The following is a 17,864-nucleotide window of genomic DNA, read 5'->3' on the forward strand; positions in this document are numbered from 1 at the left end:
TAACTTCCCGCACCATGAAAACTAGTCTTACATGGGTGAAGGCTCCAGTTAGGCACTCAACTCTGTGTTCAGTGAGTTGTGCAAGTACTGTCTTCAGGAGTCCGGCCTTACCGTCAGTTTTTTTTTTTTTTTTGGACAGCCACCAAATAGCCTTGGCAATAGCCTGTATTATTTGGGGGTTCCCACGGGAACCTTTTGACCAACAACACAATTAGGAGTAACCCAATCCTGTGTTTTGGAAGCTTCCTTTGGTGAAGAGAGCTATTCAGTTGGGACTCTGTCTCCCCTGTTATTTGATGGTTCTATTCATATATGTATATATTTTAGAAAGCTTCTTCTGTATTAGGTTTTTAATACCATTCCTCAAATGGCCCTTAATTTTAGCTGTCCTTCCCTTCCCTCTTGCCTCCTCCTCCCTGTTTGATCCTCCCATTCCAGTCCCCCCAATCCATAACTGTTTATTCTATATCCCCTTCCTAGGGTGATCCAATTCTTTTCCATAGGCACTTACTCTATACATAATCTCTGAGGTATATAGATTGTAGCTTGCTTATCAAGGATTTAACAGCTAACATCTATATGTAAGTGAGTACATGCCATATTTGTTTTTTGGAGTCTCTATTACCCTACCTAGGCTGATTTTTTTTCTAGCTCCATTCATTTACCTGCAAATTCCATAATTTCATTTTTAACAGCTGAGTAACATTCCATTGTATAAATGAACCACATTTTCTTTATCCATTCACCTACTGATAGACATCTAGGTTGTTTCCAATTTCTGACTATTATGAATAGAGTACCAGTGAATATGGCTGAGCAAGTTAAGCTATCCATTTTTAAACTTTTTATAAGCTTTGACATAGATGTGCCTCAATGCAACCATTGCTACTATGGTAGACTGAGCATGCCCAATACCCTTGTGTTCCATTGTGACCTCCTCCTTCCTTCACTTTAATGTACATCAAGGGGTATTCTTATTGTACCTCTGATCTACTGACTATCACTATGTATCCAGTGCCAGTATACAGTGTATCTTCTTTGGCTGGCTTCTTTCACTCAGCAAATGTGTTAGGAGATTTGTTTGTGCTGGTAAGGTTCCACTTTAGAGAGAGCACACTTTGCCCTTCTGCTCTCCTGTTGATGGTTCTTTGGGCTGTTTCTAGCTTTTGAGGTTATTAGAAATGAAGGCTGGTGTGAATATTTGTGTTCAAGAGTTTGTGTAGATTTTAGTATTCATTTTCTTTGGGTAACATTTAGGTCATATGCAGATGCATGCTTTAATAGTTTAAGAAATTGCCTAACTGATGGAGTGGATTGATCCAATTAAGATTTTCATTATTTAATTAAGATAATGCAAGTGAATTTGAATTAGTCTAAGGTGTTCTTAGGTCAGAGCAGAAGATTATAAAACAGCTGGGCAAGATGCCCTTGACATCAGACATTCAGCTCCTGGCTCAAGAGGAAGCAGTGAGCCACAGAAGGGACTTTTTCCATGTTTTGGTTTTTTTTTTAAGCTCAGGGCCTGGTCTCCTTGCTTCCACACCTTTGCAGTTGGGAAGAGATGCTGCCAGTCATGTGTTAGTTGTCCTTGAGTTATAGCGACCAGTGGCACCGATCTTTCAGAGCGGTCCTTGCATGCATTATGTAATTTTGGGCACAGGGCATTTTGTAACCTTGTGGGGCTTTTTCAAGACACAGAATAAAGAGAGCCAAAGGGAAGGTAACCCAAAAGAGTTCAGAACTGACAGCGACAACATGGCATGGCGACATCAAGTGCCAGGGTCCACAGAAAGGCACTGTGGTCGTTATTCCTCGGGGGATACAAAAGATCCCTACAGTGCCTAATCCAACAGACATAGCCAAAGATTAAGACAATGAAGCAGTCCATTAAGAAGGATGAAGACGGCAGTGCCAATTACCCAGCTCGAGGGTGTACCTTCCAGCTTGCACCTCTTATTAGCATATTCATGTGTTGTCTCTAATCAGTCTCCTTAAGTAAAGTTAACAAGTATATGTGTGCACTCTCTTGAAATTGTTTTGCAGAGCCTAAGAGGCTGTCATGGGCTTGCTAAAGCTACCGCTTTAAACCAGATTTCATCTCGGTGTGTCACCGCTCATGTCAAAGTGAAAATTCACTGAGACATGAGTTGTCCTGCCTTCATCCTGAGTGCCAGACTGCCTGAGCCTTGTTCCACTTGGTTAAGCTTGTTATTTAAATTGTTAAAATTGAGACATCGGCAGTAAATTCCAGAGGAGATATAACAATTATTAGATACAAGCTGGGCTCTTGTACTTCAAGAACATAGCGTGCCCTCCGTCCACTAGCAGAATTAGCCACAAATAATTTACAATGGTTTCTTTAAGAAGTGTGCCCTGTAGTACTTGGATGGCATTAAATCATGACGTGTCCCCCACTGGGGCATCTTTCCAACTTGAAGATGAATTTGGTTGTAGTCAGCAGAGTGGCAGCGTGCTTCAGGGGACCACAGATTAATGCCCATAACTCTTGAGGAGCTGAGAGAGAGAGAGTTCGAGAAGCTGCCTTCTGGCTATGAGCTTTGTGCGTAGGTGACTTTGTACACCAGGCAGAGGATGTGTGTGACCCAGGACAATTGCCTCTTGAGGGGTGGGGATCAGGCAAAGCCAAAAGGTTCTTAGGAAGAGCTTGGACCGTTCAGTGACCCCGTTAAGGGCTTATAAAACCACATGACCTTGAATCAAATGTGCCCGTGTCATGGTCTACCTGTACTCACTGGACGGAGGTAAAGACCAGGGCAGAGCTCACAGGGGTGAAGCTTGTGGGAATGAGCATCTGTAGGTCCTGAGAGGCCTCGTGAGCATCTGTTCCACGTCTCTCTGCCGGAGAAGGAATTCCAATAGGCAAGGCGGACCCAGTCAGTTACTCAGATTTTGCTGGTGTTTAACGCAGATGACTCTCAAGCTAAACTCTCCTAATCTGTACTTGTGGGCTGGCTGGGTACAAATGTGATGGTTACGTCTCAGTGTGCTGACTTTCGCCATATTCGATTTGGCCTGTTATCTATATGAATGCAATATTTTAAAATTCTGAATTTGATGTTTAATGAATTTGATTTGTATATACCCTGAAATCTCAGAGCTTAGAGACATCTTATCTTGCACATTTAATCCAGTGCTCTCATTTTATGCATCAACAAACCAAGAGCTGGACAGGTTTTCCTGACGTCTTGCCTCTAGAGAAGAGTGTGAAGCCGTGAACTTAGCAAGGACTACGTACCGCCTTGCTAATTGCAAATGAGCACCCATTTCTTCGTGTTCTCCACGGGGCTTTTGCAGGAGGGTCTAGAACCTGGTCCCCGAGCTTCTCGCCGTATTAGGCCTTACCTCAGACCCTCATGTCTGTGTTGCTGCTGTTGTTCATGTGCTTCATCCCCAGGTGGCTCCCTGGCCGGGTGAGACCTCACAGTGCCTGCCTTATGGCTGTCCATGGCCCACCCTGTGGAGACCACCGATGGATGAGACTTCATGAACTCCTGCATGGGCCCTGTGGAAGTATGGGGAGCGTCAGTCAAGGCTCTGTGGGAAAAGCGAGCCAATCAGATACTACAGCTTGAACACACGCCTCAAAGCTCTTGTGCCAGAAGCTTAATCTTAATGGAACAGTGTTGGGAGCTTGAGACAAATAAGAAATAATGGAGTAATGTCATCATCATGGGAGTTGCTTAGTTATTTCAAGAGTGGGTTTGTCATAATTTGTCTCTTCCTCTCACCCTCTCTTGCCATTCTGCCCCCCTGCCATGGATGACAAAGCACAGAGGCCCTTGCCAGAGGCCAGCAATGAGCTCTTAGATTTTCCAGCTTTCACAATCATGGGCCAAATAACTCTCTGTTCTCTATAAATAACCCGGTTTCAGATATTCTATGATAGCAGCAAAAAATGCACTAAAACCATACGCACAAATGCATCATCTGCACATATACTCACATGTTTACCATGGATATAGAACATGTACATAAATATGTACTGTGTTTATATATGTATGCATAGAAGAGACTGGCAGGCCAAAATTCTGTGGTGTGAGACATTTGGAAACACCCTGGGACCCAGGACAGGTGCTGGTGTAGCTTCATTGTGTAGGCTGAGCAGCTTATTAGATCCCTGAGTTAATCACACACTCTGACAGTCAAAATTAACCATGACAAAGGGCAAATACCTGACGAAACAGAATTTTGACCGTGGAGTCAGAGGATAAATGCTCTTGCCCCTCTCCACTCCCTAGCAACTCCTCCTGCCCTGACAAACAGGCCGGCACCTGGAACCCAGAGGGCATCTGGAGACCAGCCTGCACCACTGGCCAGTAGGTAGCTTGGATCCGGTGGAGCCCAGCACAGTGCTCCCCCCTCCTCACTGCTACCTGGGGCTGTACTCAGTGAAGGTTCACCTCATTAGCTTTTGCCTCAAGTTCTGTTTTCTGGGGAATTGGGGCTACTCACTTTTTTTTTTTTAAATCAAACCAGGAAACCTTTCTGGAAACTCCACTGAAGGCAGAAACTCTCTGAATACAATGTATCCTTCCCACTTTGCACTCTTACTGCAAAGATCCTGCTAATTCCCTCACGACCTGCTGCAAACGGGCTGTAGCTGATGGCCAGGTTTCTAGCCAGGCTTCCAGTCAGGCACTGCACCCCAGCATAGATTCTGAACTTTAAGTTCATCAGCCTGACTCAACACGGACCAAATCAATCCTCTCTGTCTAGACAGCAATGTAACTTCCTTATAACTTAGCAATTACGTAGGGCTTATTTAAATAAGGAGAATTTGTAAGACACGATGAAGAGGGGAAAAAATGAGATTTCCATTCTCAACTTACTAATAGCCTACCATGCATTCTGCTTATTTGATTAAAAATATACTTTCTGAACTAACTACATGAAATATTTTATTTAATATTTTTAAAAATTTTGAGACTATAATTTAATTACAACATTTATCCTTTCCCTTCTCTCCCTCTAAACTATCTAATATATCCCTCCCTATCTCCTTTGAATTCTCAGCCTCTTTTCATTAATTGTTATTGCATACATATATGTAGATAATGAAAAACCTGTTCAACAAGGGGGAGACTTGTGACTGGTACTGGAGAGCTTGCTGACTACTCAATACTGATTCGATCATGGTTATTGCAGGAGCATCTACAAGCACAAACTTACCGAGCCAGCATAATCTAACAACTATCTGTAAACAAATCTATGAATATAAAAATGTCCTTATGCCCACAGATACGTATCATCCTCACCCCGAATTAAGGATGCTTCTCTTTGCAGCAGACAGTCCACTAAAGGAAACTGTAGCCAATCAAAAAGTAGAGCTATGGAGTCCAGTCCCAAAAGATGCAGCTGCAAAGCACGCCTACACCTAAGGCTCAGGGAACAAAGAGAGGGCAGGGAGATTGCAAGAGCCAGAGGACCAGGGAGTTTGCTGCGAGGTTGAGTCTCCTAGTAACATCAGAAGCTACACCCATAAAGTCTCACCCACCATGACTGCCCAAAGGTAAGCTGAACATGGAAGATGCCAGTGAACATTCCACACTGGATGGAGAAAGCCCAGTTATACACAAAGCCATCCAGGCACCTGAGGGAAGCTGAGAACAGGAGACGTGGTCTTCCCTAGGGAAGAATACACTGACTGGCTGTCCAGTGCCAAAACGGGCAGCCCTGAGAACACGCATAGAGGCAGCGTCATGCAGACCGAACGGGTTGTATTTCGAAAATATTTTTTATGAATGTTTTTTGATCAAGATGTTCTCAAACTCAAACTCGATTTTGTTGGCATCGTTGACAGCCTCGATGGGAAGAGCGAGCCGCTGTCTGTCAGCCTGAAGACTGGGCAGAAGGCAGGTGTGGCTGAAGCTGAGAGAAGATATTCCACCTTCCTCTGGCTGCTTGCTGATGTTTGGAGGGAAGCTAAAGGAAGTAGACTTGTAGTTAATGCAAAGCCAGCCAGCAATCTACAGGCAAGGCTTGCTTTAAATTACAGAATAACATTCGTTTTTTGGGACAGGGCCACATGTACCCCAGGCTGGCCTCAGAGTCCCTATGTAGCTGAAGAAGACCTTGACCCTCTGATCCTCCTGCCTCTGCCTCCTTAGCACTGGAATGACAGGCATGGTTTATGTGGTACTGGGGTTTGTACCCGGGCCTCGTGCACGTTAGTCAACCACTCTGTTGACTGAGCTATATCCTCAGCCCCAGGATAACTAAGTTTTTTAACGGTATGAGTGTGATTCCTATTTAAATTGTGTCTCCAAAGCACAGGAGGGTCAGAAAGATGGAGATGTCAGAGGTGTAGAACACAGTCTAGTAATTTCCTGCCATTTGGTTGTAGAAGGCACAAATAATCCAAAGCAGTGGCACTTCAGTTTTACATTCACATTATCCATTTACCTTTTTCTTGATGCTATCAAAAATGCAGACAGCCGCTCTTGAAATATTAGACTCGATAGAAAATCTTCTTGAGCAAGGTGCTTCCCGAGTTAGAGGCATTCACACCCTCGACATATCTTTGAACTGTAAAAATTACAGTAAGATACAGCATCTTTAGTAACATCCCTTTGTCCTATTATGCCTTTCGATAACTGGTCTTCACCCTTATTCAGGCAAACTCCCACAGACTTTCAATTGATCCAGCATATTTGACTTGAGTAAGGTCAGCTACCATGGGTCCCTCTTCTACCGTGCATTCAGATTACATGATAACATGTGTCATAATGTTGCAATGATGTGTATTGGCAAGCTCATGCTAGTGATTAATTGCTGGGAAAGTAATTTCTTTATAATTGCACCGTATAACTTCTTTGTGATTTATAAATGCTTTGGTGGCCTGACATAACAGAGGACTCAGGTATGCTGGCTCAGAGAGGCCAGTGGAAGCTGACTTAATACTCCTATCCCAACTCAAAAAACGAACTTGTGACTGAAAAGTCTAGTAGCAGTGGAAGTCTCTTGAATGATAACTTTGTGCCCAACACAATGTATCATAGTGGCAAAGCACTGTTTCAGCTCCCAAAATCGTCTTAATAGCCTGTGGAGACAGGTGCTTTGAAGCTGGTGTTACTAGTGCAGTTAGACCACTGGGGAGCTTAGCAGCTCAAGATCTCACTGGTGATGAGAAACATTGCATGGAGGGCTTCAGAGTCAGAGGCCTTATGACATCCACTCTCTTTCTCTCCAGCCAATCTGGCTGTACCTTGTCCCAGCCCAGCCACAGGATATTGACACAGGCTATTGACTCTCAGCCTTTAAAGGGCTCTCTGGGCTCAGTACCCTTGAACTCTAGGTTGGTGAGCTTTAGTGCTTGCCCCTCCTGTTTACCTCGTGGCTGGATGGATTCTTCGTGCACTTTAGGTATCAGTTCAGGTGTCACTTCCTTGGGCAATCTGTCCCTGATCACACCAAGGAAAAAAGTCCTCCTGACTGGGTGAGCTCCACACGCGGGATCAACGGCCTTTGCTGTGCAGCACTTATTTTTGATACACACTTATCCACAAGGTCAGCCGCTCCATCTGATGGATGTGTCGCTGGAGTTCTGGCATCTACGATGGTGATGGATACTTCCTAGATGCTCAGCCCCTGTTGCTGAAGGACCAGGCCAGTAGGAGTGAGCGTTTGATTAAATGCTGGCAGTCATGTGGGCTGGACAGGGAGAAGGGATCAAGAGTGCAGACAAGGGTGATGGGAAGCTTGAGTGAAGACACACATTGAACACAGTGAGCTTGGCTGTGCCTACCTGCGGCCACCGGGTTCTTTCTCTTGCAAGCTTCTCCCTGATTCTCCCTCCCTATCAAGCTTCTCCCAGATTCTCCCTCCCTATCAAGCTTCTCCCTGATTCTCCCTCCCTATCAAGCTTCTCCCAGATTCTCCCTCCCTATCAAGCTTCTCCCTGATTCTCCCTCCCTATCAAGCTTCTCCCTGATTCTCCCTCCCTATCAAGCTTCTCCCAGTTTCTCCCTCCCTATCAAGCTTCTCCATCTCTCCTCACAGCAGGATATTTGCTTCCCTGTGTAGTGGAGATATTGAAACAGGCGCTGGTTGTCTCATGACTGATTGGTCCTGGTGTTTGCTTTGGAGAATCGCTGTGGAAAGCAGACAGTTTAGGAAATCAAAGTGGACAGCTCGGACTGCTCACCAAAGGGATTTCAGCATCTCACAGGCTGGAGTCAGGTGGGAGAGTGCTTGACAGGATCTTCCACTGACCACATACCTCCTGGAAAAAGTGTCACGGCTCATTACTAGCCCATGTACTTGGTAAGAAGTGACCAGTCCCTAAGGCTTTGGTCTGCGTGCACTAGCTCAGGAGGCTCTGCCACTCTGACAGAGTATGAAACCACACTTGGGCAAAGCACCTCTTCATTCCCAAGGTTACCAGGGACAATAGGAGGGCCGGTAGGGTTCATCTGCAGAGTCTGCCTGTTCCTGCAGCAGGGCTCCAGGCCAGAGGAATCTGGAGCAAGCACATTCCATTTGCATTCTGCAGATTCTAAGTATATCCAGCCTTTTAAAGCACCTGACATCCTTTCAAGTTAGCTGCTACAAAGGCAGATGGGTGTTCTGTCAGTCAGCCCTCAATCTGTATGTTCTTCCAGACTCTTCTTCTCCTGCCTGATTTATTTCATATTAAAGGGGCTGTCAGTCTGTTTCACAAGAACAGGTTGAGAGTACATGAGTGATGCCGTTTCAGCGGCGTTTTTTTGTTGTTGTTTGTTATTGTTAGAAGTAATGGCTTCCCTCTCTCTGGCCAAACTCCAGAGTCACCTACGGGCTCTCCCTGGCACTCTCCGCTTTGTCTGCAGTCACCTACCGTATCACTCCATGAATTCCATGTAATAAGGGTATTCTCATCAGAAATGTTTTCCACAAGACCGTGGCAGGGCCTTTAAAAAAATATCCGTCAAATATATCTCTTTTTACCATCTGATGGCTTGACAACAGGACCATTCTTCTTTCAAATAAAATAAATGTGCTTGCAACGTGGTGGGAAAGTCAGCTTTGAAGAGGCTTCATCTTGGCTGATGCGAGCCGAGTTCTGTGGGATTCATTATAGCAGGACACTAACGATGCTCTCCATGGCTCCCGGTGGGATTGCTTTATTGTGCCAGCTGCATTATTGTTTTATGTTAGGATATTGATTATTGCCATCTCCTATCATTTATGCTAGGTTTTCTTACTTTTATCTGTTATTTTAGCCCATGAATAGATTTACTCTGCCATCCTCTGCTATTAATTTCTCAGACTCCTGAAGGAGCTGATGACCAGCCAGGTGACCAGTGGAGGCCATTTTCAGCCACATGACAACTCCAGGATGACAGAGTAGCCAGAAGTCAGGTGGTCTCCCGCACAGAGGCTGATGGAGTGGTCCTACTCATAGGAATGATATGCAGGAGTCCCCTGGAGCCTCTAACTGTGGCAGGTGCAGGAGTGGGACCCGGAAATCTGCATTCTAAAGTGCGCTCTGAGATGGGGTTAGAGTTATGGCTCATGTGGCTGATAAGAGAGGTGGCTGGGAGCTGACTAGGGAACTGTGAACTGTTCTCTGTTCAGGCTCTGCCTCCTTTCTCCAGGCTCCCTTGACCTCTTTCCTCATCCAGCTTTCTCTGTCCTCTCCTCCTGTCTGTCCTCTCCTCCTGTCTGTCCTCTCCTCCCGGCTGTCCCTTTTGTGCTCTATCACCAAGGAGAATTCAAAGAACACGATGACTTGGGAAAAATTCCAAACCAGCAAACGCTACATCCTTGCACAGTTTCCAGGGATATGGATATGGCTGGAAGCATGAAGGGATTGAAGAACAGACAGACAGACACACAGACACATAGACAGACAGACACACAGACACATAGAAAACTGGGATTAGGTGGACTGGGCTCTCTGATGGATAGACCACAGCACCATGGAAGTGCAGTATGTTTATATGTCTATATATTATATAGAATGGGATGGAGAGGTAGAGCTATTGCATACAGCTGAATAAGGGGTCAGGGTTGTTATATAGGGGTAAATAAGGAGCCGGGTTTATGGTACACAGCTGAATAAGAGGACAGGGCTGGCTAATCTCGGTATGAGCAGTCTCTGTAGGGAGCAGTCGTCAGATGTAAACAGCTAGGGAGAGAAGCCATGGTGGATGACGTCTGCACACACTATCAACATCCACTCTAGGATCCCCAGGAAGGCTTTCCCATTTCTCTGTGTCCCCCTGGCCTTGGCATATCCATAGCTGTGCTAATAACACACATCCACTCAGGGCCTCCCCACAGCAACAACATGCATCCACTCGGGGCTTCATTCACTCAGAGTTTCCTTTGCTCCCTATAAGAAAAGATGTTAAAATTGACCTCTCCTTTTCAGAGGAATTAGCCACACATAATACTTTTTTTGTAAAGAGAGTAAGGAGAAGAGAAATAAAAATTCTAGAATTTAAAAGTATGCAAACTAATGGTTCTTTAGTCAAGTTCTACAAAGAATTGAAATAAATGCTACCTTTAAGGGAGCAATGGACTGCCTCCATGGAGTTGGAAAGCAATGGACTCACCTCCATTGGGTTGGGGAGCAATGGACTCACCTCCATTGGGTTGGGGAGCAATGGACTCACCTCCATTGGGTTGGGAGCAATGGACTCACCTCCACTGGGTTGGGAGCAATGGACTCACCTCCACTGGGTTGGGAGCAATGGACTCACCTCCATTGGGTTGGGAGCAATGGACTCACCTCCATTGGGTTGGGAGCAATGGACTCACCTCCATTGGGTTGGGAGCAATGGACTCACCTCCATTGGGTTGGGAGCAATGGACTGCCTCCATTGGGTTGGGAGCAATGGACTGCCTCCATGGAGTTGGGGAGCAATAGACTGCCTCCATGGAGTTGGGGAACAATGGACTGCCTCCATGGAGTTGGGGAGCAATGGACTGCCTCCATGGAGTTGGGGAGCAATGGACTGCCTCCATGGAATTGGGTCACTAGGAGTAAGATCAACATTCAGGAGAATCAGAAGTGAGGAGATTCTTAGCATGGAGGAAGTGAGCTTTGGCCAGAGTGGCGTGCATCCACCTCTGCTCTCAGGTGTCAGCTGTCAGAGCAGCTCGTGTGGAGGAGAGTGCAGGTCCCCAGACATCTCCTGGGCTTTGGGAGGAAATAACATTTTCCATGAGGTAGATTCAGTTAAACCTCAAAGATGCTAGATTCTCAAAGCTTCCCAGTTGTCCCACACATTCCTTCCTCACTGTGCTCTGAGGGTTATTAGAGCCTATTGCATGTGTAAAGAAGAACTGGCTTTTGAAGGTGTGCTTAGATAGGCTGTGTCTCATCACAATGTTGCTTTCAGCACCTTGGCAACTTGAAATTGTCCATGATAGTAGTATTTTAGACCACAGAAATGAGCAATGGCTTGACATCAGTCCACAGTTATTATTATTTTGATGACTAGCTAGTCTTTTTTTTTTTTCTGGTTTAGTCTTTAAAAAAAAAGGATGAAGAAAAATCTCCAGTACAGAAAGCTTAAGTATGTCCTGTCTGCAGTTATTACATTGTGAGGATCAAAAAAAAAAAATCTGAGGAAATATTCTTTGAGTAATTGAAAATTATGATCTGACTTAGCAAAGACTCCATGTATGTCATCCACAACCCGTATAGTTTTAACAGGTGCTTTCATTTTCTACTTTTGCCCTACTCATTAATGTGGATGAAAACATCAACCATGATGCCCGACAGAACTGTATCATTCCTTGCTTGGAGTCTTGAGTGGGAATGGTAAGAAATGTCTGTCAAAAAAACGGGCAAACGCTTTTTGAGGAGATTCATTGGCTTTTAGGAATTTACAACATGGTGTTTTGGTAAATTTTATCTCTCCTTGTGAATCATATACCTTCTCTAAATCAGCAAAATGCGTGATAAACTGATGAAAGCAAGCTTACATAAAAGCACCCAGACAGCTTCTCTGTGTCCTCAGCCCCTCTGCCTTGACCGGCACACCATGGTCCTAGTGACACTCACAGAGTGTAACTTGGGAGCCTTTCCTATGGCATTACAGGTAAAGAGCGAACTTATTCAGGGGCTTAGGCTGCACGGTGGATTGTGGGTCTTTTGAGTAAGTTGCCCATGTCAGACTCTATCTTCTTTCTTTCTTTCTTTCTTTCTTTCTTTCTTTCTTTCTTTCTTTCTTTCTTTCTTTCTTTCTTTCTTTCTTTCTTTCTTTCTCTCCCTTTCTTTCTTTCTTTCTTTCTTTCTTTCTTTCTTTCTTTCTTTTTCTTTCTTTCATTCTTTCTTTCTTTCTTTCTCTCCCTTTCTTTCTTTCTTTCTTTCTTTCTTTCTTTCTTTCTCGCCTTTTCTTTCTTTCTTCCTTCCTTCCTTTCTTTCTTTCTTTCTTTCTTTCCTTCTTTCCTTTTTTCTTTTTTCTTTCTTCCTTTCTCTGTCCTCTTTTTGCAAATATATATACATTTGTGTATATACATATACACGCATATATGTTATAGCAATAATAATCAAGAGAAAGCCTACCAACTTGTGAGTGGAAGTACATGACTTGATTCTGTATCTGCTGTTTTGTTTTAAAAAGAGTTTATATTCATTACATGTTCAAAAATGCTGAACACACAGTAGTATCTCTCCTTATGAGCCTGCCAATGAACTGTTAGTTCCACAGCAAGAGTAGACATGGGAAAACCAGAAAGCAGATCAGCAAAGATGGAGTTGTCATGGGAGGAAAATATGGAAAGAAAGTGGAGACCACACTTGTTACTCTCATACCTCTCCCTAGCCATGGCACGTCATTAACAATATTCCACTTAAATTTCATAACGAGTGTTGTGAATCACACTACCAACTTTATTTTACATTTAAGAATCCCAGGCTTAGAAAGAATCAATAACCGGTCGAGCCTGCCTCTCAGCAGGGCTGGCATAGGTCTTGTCTACAAGCCTTCCTCCTTGACTGAAAGAGGTTTGGCAACAAGACAGGGCATTCCTTACCCAGGGCCCATAGTGTCTGATCCTTTGATAATGCTTTGGGTTATGCTGCGCTGCATCTGATCCTGCTTTAAGAGGACATGTTTTAGAGCCATGGTTTAGAGAACCAAGGACATACTGGGAATATTGGAGTTGCTGCAAGGCTGCTGCCCTGGAGGTGGTGGGAAGCTACTGTGCTAAGAATTCATGTGACTTTTCCCATAGAGACTGAAGGAAATGGATCTCAAGGAAGCCAGTTGCATGACAAGTTCATCCTTGAAGCACACATGAGAGATGGAGACTCCAGTACTCTCAAGTGGCTTGTTCACTGTTTAACACAGTTTCCTTCTAAAGACCTCAAATTTACCTCTATCCCGAATTCCTCACTATGCTTGAGTATGTTTCTCAGATCAAAGGGACCTGTGAGTAGAAACTCATACAGCGTTGGGAACTTTGGATCTAGGGTTGAGTTCTCAGGCATGTGAGCACAGACATACATACCACCCAAGGACCCTGGAGGTCTCCTGGCAGAAACCAGAGTTCCTGCTCAAGCCAGGTCAGGAGGGGCTGACATCTGAATGGACCAATATCAAAATGGGTGACCACTTCTCTCCACTTGGGTCTAATTGCCCCGGCATTTCCTAATTCCTCACCAATTCCCATGATATGTGCCATGATACTGTGTCTTGCAATGAACTCATTTGCTATTAATGTGAATGTAATATGCCGTTCCATAGGAATTCTGCAGTAATTTAGCAATCATTAATGTCCACTTATTGTAAAGTGGTACAGAATACACTTTATTGCCTGCAAATTGCCAAAGTGATTTCCCCCTTGTGTGTGTATGTGTGTCATGTGTGCCATTTAATGAGGTCCTTGTGAACTCAGGAACCCTAGTAAATATGAACGTCCCATAAAGTCCCAGGCTGTAAATCAAGCAACTATTGCGAATGGCCTTACCAAGGAAAGGTCAACTGTGCTTGGTCCCACCAAAGGACTTTCATCTTTTGCAGTGTCCAAGGACATCCCAGCAGGTTGTTCCAGCAGCCTCTTACGGAGGGTTTCTTCAGCCACGGGTGTCATCTGAGCTCAGCTGGGAGTCCCGGATCCCCTCTGTGGGTCATTTGTTGCATTTCTATCTCATCTCCCCTCCCTGCCCCGTTCATGGGAAGTTTCCTTTGTGATGCTCTGGAATGCTAAGTGAACCATCCCTATTTGAACCCACCCACTTAGCCACTCAGCCCCAGTTTGCCACAGTTGCAGCTAGATTTAAGATCAAAGGCAGAGGTAAAAGTCAGTGTAGCTGTGGCAAGCATTAATCTCTTCTGTCAGTTGTGTTCACTGTTGCTATATATATAAAACCATGATGCATTTCAAAAGCTTGATATACTATTCATTTTTATGCAATGGGGGGAGTTTACTCTGCTTCCCGCTACACATGAACCAAAGCATCCTTTCGGGGATTTTTGTTTTGTTTTGCTTTTTTACAGAGGTTATCTCCTTCCTAAAAACAATCCCGACCAGAGGAAGGCAAGAGCCCACAGCTCTCCTCTCTCCCCTTCTAATGCCATTTTCTCTGTGATGTAACTGAGTGATTTTGCAGCAGAAAGCTCCAAAAATTAAACCTGAACTTTCCAAATAGCTTCCTAATAACCGTTGCCCAAATCAATGGGGCTCCATGAATATTTTGACACAGTTTAAATGGGTTTGTATCCTCACCACTGAGATCTGGTGATTTAGCCTGTCAGCCTGCAAATGTGGAAATATCACCTCTCACTGAGCAAAGTCCAATATCTCATTAGAAATGAAAATAGAAGAGAAGGCAAGCACAAACGCTGTCAGTGGCGGTGAGAGAAGAAATTAAACCTCTGGAGGCCTGTATATCTTATACAAAAGATTATGCACTGCCAGGCTGTATAAATCATGCCAGGGCTGTGGGGCTGCAATGGGCTAGAAAATAAAAAACCATAAAAGTGTCATATTGAAATACAGTCACTGAGAATTCTTTTATGATGAGTCTAAATTCGCCTGACATTCTCGCAAATTCAGGGGCCTGCTCGGGTTGTTTATACGCGGCCTTTCTCTGTCAGTCACGAAGTCCCAGCTTCCACAGCAAATTATTCTAAACAGGGCTTATTATCAAGGCATAAAAAAGTTAAAACACAGATGGCTGGAGAGTTCCTGTTTAATTTAAATGCCCCGTGGCCCACACCAACGTGAGTCTGTCTTGTCCTAGATTTATGATCAATAAATTGGCCGCACTTATTAGATGGTAGGGCCCTAAGACGTTGGTGGGGAGTATTTCAAATAGAATTAACATGAAGAGATGCAGAGCCATATCCTATCATCTGTGAAATATGGGGCAGGACAAGCCACACATAAGCAGGTATGACCATTCGTACCAAGGGCTCCACGGCCTACGGGCTCTCATCAGCACCAAGACCCATGACAGGTATTAATTATCATCTTAGGCTTAATTAGCAGAGGCATTTTTCTCCCCAGGTTAACTTTTTTTTTAAACACAGCCATAATAGATAACCATCAGAACACAAGCAAATAGGGGGCTAGATTTTTCAGAGTAAAAAGAAGGAAGTTTTGGGGTCCAAAGGTATAAGCAGGGTGCATACCAGCATTCATTTGGAGTGGCACACTTTCTGGCTGTGAGAACAGGAGCCAGCTCTTTCCTTGACTGCTTGACCTTTTGACCTCGCTTGGACATCAGCCAGCCAGTCGGGGACCCTGGGTATCTGGTATGCTGAAGGCATTGCTGTGGCTGACTGTGAATGTTGAAAAGAAGCAGAAAAGCCTCTGACCTTGAGGTAACCTGAACCCAGAACACCTGAGCCGTTCACCCGGTGGCTGAACAGGATTCTGCATAGACCTCAAGCTGCCATTAAATGCCCCTTTTAGGAACTATTGAGAGGGGGGAGCAGCAGGGAGAAGGACAAGAGAGGTTAATAGGTAGTTGAATAAGATCAAAGTACATTATGTATCTGTAGGAAAATCTCATCACGAAACCTATTCTTTTGTTCAATTAATACACACTAATAAAATACTTTGAAGGTTAGACAATATCTGTTTTATGTGAAAGGCAGTGGACTAGCTGGGACTTTGGAACCATCAACAGAAATAGGCAGGAGCCAGGCAGCTTGGTATTCAAGTCCAGACTTGGCTTTTTACTGAGTGTGTGTCTGGGAACCCCCGGGGCAAATCGCTCCACCTCTTTCTCTTGATTTCTCCAGGTGAGAAGGCAGGGACTGCTAAGCATCAAGGGAAAAGTAAGGACAGCCCATCTGCACACCATATGGCCAGCCGTAGGGATGTGGGGGAGTAGAGCACAGAGCCGTCCTCTATGTCCCCTCTGCTCAGGAGCCCTTTCCAACCCACCCAAGAAACAGAACAAGGGCCTGGGACATTCCTCACATAACCAGAGCAACATTGTTCCATCTCATGGCTCTGTTCCCTTCTGCAAGTGACAGCACATCTTAGTGTCTAGGAGAGAATGGAGGGCGTGAAAGCAGGTGACTCACTTAGTTATGGGGACCTACTGCCACCATTGTAGCTCACAGCATCTCTGCCTGACCTACATTCAATGAAATGTCAGAATGGAAGGCTTAGTGGCAAGTGACTTCGGGCACCCACAGTGACAACATCAAGGATTCCACCGTGTAGTTAATGCCCGAGTCCTCTGTGAGCCATCTTCTTCACCCCGACACTATTACTACAAAATGATGGCGCTCTTCTCTCTACGTGAGAGTCAGACCCACTTAAGGAAAAGCTGTGGGAGGAGGAGGGCTCCTGGCCAGAATCTTTCCCCAAGAGGAGCAGAATGACCTTGGCCTTATTACTCACCCCTGTGTTCTGGCCCTGGCGCAAGGAGCAGATGGGAGAGATCGGCTTCTCCCTCAGAGTCACCCCCCAGGCCTTGCACTGAAGTTCTGGCCCCACGAAAAATCCCCCTAGCCTCAAGGGAAGCCAATGATTGGCTAACATTGGCAGCCAGAGCCACTTGAGGCTTTGCCGAGGTTCACCCCAGTTCATGCCTTCAAGTGTCCTTGTCTTTCTGGAAAGCCAGCTCCCTCAAGATTTGTAACTTGGCCGTGGTCAAATAACTTTGAAATGGAATGTTGTATCTCAAGATTGATAGCCCAGTGGGCACCAAGATCTCATTTGTTTCCTGCCCAGGAATTTTTCAGCGGAGGAGAGGTGAAGGCAGAAGTGTGGGGCGGAATATCAAGATAGATGTGGCGCTTGTACTGCCCGCCCCCCCGTGCTGCCCCCTCCCCGCCCCTTTTAGACATTCACGGCCAGCCTTGAACCTTCTTTTACAGCTAGCAGGACCCACGGGAACATCACAATGGGGGAACTTCCTGGGAATCAGGCGCCACAATTTGTGTGGGTTGCCACTCCTTTGTGAGAGGAGCCGAGGAACAAGGTACTATGGATGAAGGAGATCAGAGTGCTCTTCCATAGTCCTCCCTGAGGACTGAGCTGTAATTTTCCCAGCTCTACTCACTGGTGGCTTGCTGTTGAATCGCTTGGCCAAAGAGGGCTGCCTTGCTCAAGCTTATAATCCCTCTGTGGGGATATCTTGACTCTTACATGGGGTTCCACCCTCTGCCCCTGCTGGCCAGCTCTATGACCATCCCAAGGGCATTTGACACTGGCCCAGGCCTCTGGGACAATGCCGCATAGCTTGCCTTTTCCTTGATATTCCCGTACAGCTGGGGATCCCCGGTACCCACAGCTGTCTCTTCTCGGGAAACCTCCCCTGTGAGAGCTCTCCCCGCCCTGAGAGAAGAGACGCCCAATGATCACAGAAGAGGAAGACAGCCACATGCGAGCGGAGAAAAATACTCTAACGTCTATTCAATATTCAGACGCCATGACCAGATTCC

At 45.3% G+C, this 17,864-nt stretch overlaps 1 long non-coding RNA gene across 3 annotated transcripts; it reads right to left on the reverse strand.

Annotated features, from left to right (window-relative positions):
• Positions 1-794: 794 nt before the first annotated feature.
• Gm38811 lies at positions 795-17,030 on the reverse strand. 3 transcript variants are annotated; one of them, XR_003956432.1, is made up of 4 exons: positions 16,819-17,030; positions 7,351-7,614; positions 6,424-6,546; positions 795-3,523 (listed from the first exon to the last, which is right to left on the reverse strand). It is a non-coding gene; the product is annotated as a predicted gene, 38811 (long non-coding RNA). The 3 variants fall into 3 exon arrangements; XR_003956433.1 differs by lacking the exon at positions 16,819-17,030 and adding an exon at positions 7,766-8,434; XR_869087.3 differs by lacking the exon at positions 16,819-17,030 and having other exon boundaries at positions 7,351-8,434.
• Between the last annotated feature and the right edge of the window lie 834 nt (positions 17,031-17,864).

The sequence above is a fragment of the Mus musculus genome, chromosome 6 (genome assembly GCF_000001635.26).
Source record: "Mus musculus strain C57BL/6J chromosome 6, GRCm38.p6 C57BL/6J".
NCBI classification, from domain to species: Eukaryota; Metazoa; Chordata; class Mammalia; order Rodentia; family Muridae; genus Mus; species Mus musculus.